This window comes from Chiloscyllium plagiosum, chromosome 27, assembly GCF_004010195.1.
Source record: "Chiloscyllium plagiosum isolate BGI_BamShark_2017 chromosome 27, ASM401019v2, whole genome shotgun sequence".
Lineage (NCBI taxonomy): Eukaryota > Metazoa > Chordata > Chondrichthyes > Orectolobiformes > Hemiscylliidae > Chiloscyllium > Chiloscyllium plagiosum.
In genome coordinates this window covers 14656278-14660626 of record NC_057736.1, presented here as the reverse complement: position 1 = coordinate 14660626, position 4349 = coordinate 14656278, and the positions used below count along the sequence as shown (strand labels likewise).

At 43.4% G+C, this 4349-nt stretch overlaps 1 long non-coding RNA gene across 1 annotated transcript in view; it reads right to left on the bottom strand.

Moving 5' to 3' along the window:
- The window catches only part of LOC122563419, an 8685-nt gene that overhangs the window by 1205 nt on the left and 3131 nt on the right, over nt 1–4349 (bottom strand). The window contains exons 3-4 of the long non-coding RNA XR_006315590.1: nt 1232–1345; nt 961–1114 (exon numbers count right to left, since the gene is read on the bottom strand). This is a non-coding gene — a long non-coding RNA (uncharacterized LOC122563419). The remainder of the gene's footprint in view (nt 1–960; nt 1115–1231; nt 1346–4349) is intronic.

Below are 4349 nucleotides of genomic sequence, written 5' to 3'. Positions count from 1 at the left end.
TGCAATAGGTGATATGTGTGGAGGTACAGGTGAATCTGTGGCGGGTATGGAAGTTTCCTTTGGGGCCTTGGAGGGTGGTGAGGGGGGAGGTGTGGGCGCAAGTCTTGCACCTCCTGCGGTTGCAGGGGAAGGTGCCGGGAGTGGAGGTTGGGTTGGTGGGGGGTGTGGATCTGACGAGGGAGTCACGGAGGGAGTGGTCTTTACGGAATGCTGATAGGGGAGGGGAGGGAAATATATCCTTGGTGGTGGGGTCCGTTTGGAATTGCTCATGTGTAGGTGGAGCTGAGATGCCTTCTTGCTCCATTGGAGTTCATCTGGTACTAGGCAGGGAATTCCAGGATTTGATTGAGTGACAGTGAAAGAATGGTGATATATTTCAAAGTCAGGACAGTTTGTGGCTTGAAGCAGAACTTTAAGGCAGTGGTGTTCCCATCCAACTATTGCCCTTGTCCTTCTTACTGATAGAGATGGCTGATTTAGAAGATGCGATTGAAAGAGTCTTGGTAAGTTGCTGCAATGCATCTCGTACATATGTAGTGCATTCTGTTACCATGTGTTTGGATGGTAGAGGGACTTAGTATTTAATTTGGTGGATGAAGGTTCCAATAACCATAGGGAGTTCTAGGATAATCTTGAATACAATCCTTAGGCTTAAATTCATTCCTGTCATTTTATTCTGCAAAACCATTCTCATCCATGCTCAATATTGCTGAGATAATTAAAGGTCATAGCATTGCTGGCTTGATAGAATTACTAAATCTCTTCAACCCCAAACAGCACTTCTACTTCCTTAATGTTAGGCTGTAGATTTCTTACTATAGCAACAGAAAACATTTCTTCACACAATATTAAATGAGACAATGATAATGGTTAAGAAATGCCCACTAGACAAAGTTTATACTGACAGGGCATTGAATTGCTACAGCTTAACTATCCCTGCATTCAATCCATTGTTCAAACCTGCTCATTGATCCTTGACCTTTCTTTCACGCTTCATTTTTTGAAAGTGAGGTGGAGGCGGTGGCATGTCGCTAATGTCAATGGAATAGTAATCCAGAACCCCAAGCTCTGGGGTTCTGGGACATGGGTTGGCAGATGGTAATATTTGAATCCACTGAAAAAAAATCAAAAATAAATTAGCTTATTGGTAACCGCATAGTCACTTTTGAATGTCATTAAAAGCCATTCAGGTTGACTAATGTTCTTAAGAGAAGGAAATCTGTCACATTACCTTTTCTGTCCTACGTATGGCCCCAGGCCCATAATACTGTAATTGATTCTTAACTATCCTCTGGGTAATAAGGGTTAGGCAATCAATTCTGGGATAGCAAGTGATGCCCACAACCTATGAACAAATAATTTTTAAAATGTTTTGAGATGTATCCATCAAAATTTAGATATCATGCACATTTAAAAGAAAATCTCAAAACTGAGCAAGAAGCCTGGCTTTCTGAATTGTTATTAAGCTCAAGTTCTGGGAGGACTGTTTGCTTTAGATCTTAGAAAAGACACAACATTACAATTATGCTTAAATATGGGCAAATTGGGTCATGCACAGAAAACAGCTGAATACTAGGTTATGTTATGCTCCAGTGCATATGAAACAGTTTCAGAAAAGGGAGGAAGAGTAGGAAGAGGAGGTGAAGAGTGATGTTGGGGAATGAGTGAATGGGGGAGGGAGAATGGGTGAATAAAAAAAAGACCAGAGGAAAAAGATAGAAAGGGTAATGAGGGGGTGGAATTGCCAAGTCTAACCAACTAGCAGAGTGAGAGAAGAACTTGAACTACATTTCCAGGAAGTATGTGGGAGAAGGCAGGTGAATGTTTAAGACCTTTACATGTTTTAAAGAAGAAGGGAAACAGTCTAAAAGGAATGGATGGATGGCAATGATGCCAGTGTTGGAGGTGGGGATTTTTGAGGAAAGAATTAGGAATAGGGAGATGAATAAGAGAGGACCTTGTGCTGAGTGGAAAAGGAGAAAAGCTTAAAAGTGCAGCCAGTTGGTTGTGCTATCCATCTTGCTGCTCCTGTATTGGACGATATACTGATTCATACTAATTTATCCTCCAACGTACCCGCAGCCAGATTACATTTAGCAAGGAAGCTGCACTTACTGGTTCTTGGTTAAGTGATGCAATTAAACCTTAAACTATTTCACCGTGACCCACATGGGAATTGCCCATTCCTGCAAATGGGATCCAGGGTAACTAAACAAGTTGGATCCAAAATTAGCTTAGTGGCAGGAGACAGAAGGTGACGGTAGAAGGCTGTTTGTGTGACTGGAAGCCAGTGACCAGTGGCACACCACAGTGCTGGGTCCCTTATTGCTTATGATATACATAATCATATAGAAGAGAAGATTGGAGGTCTGATCAGTAAGTTTGTGAAGACATGAAGATTGACCAGCTGAGGAAGAAGGTCTTAAATTACTTTAAGGATACTGACAAACTGTTCAGATGTGCAGATCAGTGACAGATGGAACTTAAACCTGATAACTGTGAGGTGATGCACTTTTTATGAAGTAACAAGACAAGAGAGTATTCAATAAATGGAAAGGCACCAGGAGGTTCAGAAGAAGAGGGATCTTGGATAGCTTGTCCACAGATCTTTGAAGGCAGCAGAACAGGTTAATAGTGCAGTTGAGAAGACGTACAGCACATTTGCCTTTATCAGTCATGGCACAGATTATAAGAGCAGGGTGGTTATGTTGGAGATGTACAGGACTTTGGTTAGTAGAGCTAAAGTAGTATGTGGACATTTGGTCACTGCACTAAAGGAAGTACGTGATTGCACTGCAGGGGTGCAGGGAATTTTCGAGGAGAAAGTGAGGTCTGCAGATGCTGGAGATCAGAGATGGAAATGTGTTGCTGGAAAAGCGCAGCAGGTCAGGCAGCATCTAGGGAACAGGAGAATCGACGTTTCGGGCATTAGCCCTTCTTCAGGAATGCACTTTTCACCAGGTGTTTGCCTGGGATGGAGCAACTTAGCTCTAGAGAGAGGCTGGATGAACTTGGGTTATTTAGTTTAAATCAGAGGAAGCTGAGAAGAGACCTGATTAAGGTGTATAAGATTATGAGGGGCATGGACAAGCTGGATTGAAAGCAACTTTACCCCTAAGTTGAAGGATCAATAACAAAGCAGCATAATTTTAAGATGAAAGACAGGAGGTTTAGAGAGGGTTTGTGGAAAACATTTTTGACCCATATGGTGGTGGGAATCTGGGAGGGTAGTTGAGGCAGGGAACCTCACAGCCTTTAAAACATACTTGGATGAGCACTTGCAATGTTATAATATTCAAGGCTGTGGGCCAACTGCGAGAAAGTGGAACTAGTTAGCGAGTTTTGAGAAGATTTGTAGCTCAGGTTGAGGTTCTGGATGTAGGTTTGCTTGCTGAGCTGGAAGGTTCATTTTCAGACGTTTCGTCACCCTACCAGGTAATATCATCAGTGAGCCTCTGAATGAAGCACTTGTGGTGTAGCCCACTTTCTATTTATATGTTTGAGTTTCCTTGGGTGGAAATATAAATAGAAAGCAGGCTACCACCACCAGTGCTTCATTCAGAGGATCACTGAAGATGTCACCTAGTAAGATGTCACCTAGTAAGGTGTCACCTAATAAGGTGAAATGAACCTTTCAACTCAGTGAGCAAACCTACATCCAGTGGAACTAGTGTAGATTTGGTGTGGTTTTTGTAGGTGCAGACTTGATGGGTGGCAGGGCCTCTTCTGTATTGTATGATTCTGATTCATCTACCTCCCACCAACTGGAGTGAAACCTATCCAGCTGTGAAGATATCCTCACCTGCTGACAAAAAATCACAGCAACTTATTGCATTTATGTTTTTGAGACTGCAGTATTTTGAACTCTTACAGGGATCCTTTGATAATTTCACTCCAGCTCAGAGGTCGAATAGAAAGATCAGCAACCAGGTGCAACCCTACTTTCCCCTGTCCTCCCCATTTCTATTGGGCCTAGCTACCCCTCTCCAGGTCAGCACTCAACTTTTTTCCACAGTCCCAACCCAAAGACTCCATCCCTGGATGAATATCCACAGGGTCCCTTCTTCTCCAGGTCAGCACCCATCTGCTTTTAGGCTGGACTGTCATTCGAGGAGAAAGTGAGGGCTGCAGATGCTGGAGATTAGAACTGAAAATGTGTTGCTGGAAAAGCGCAGCAGGTCAGGCAGCATCCAAGGAACAGGAGAATCGATGTTTCGGGCATAAGCCCTTCTTCAGGAATGAGGAAAGTGTGTCCAGCAGGCTAAGATAAAAGGTAGGGAGGAGGGACTTGGGGGAGGGGCATTGGAAATGCGATAGGTGGAAGGAGGTCAAGGTGAGGGTGATAGGCC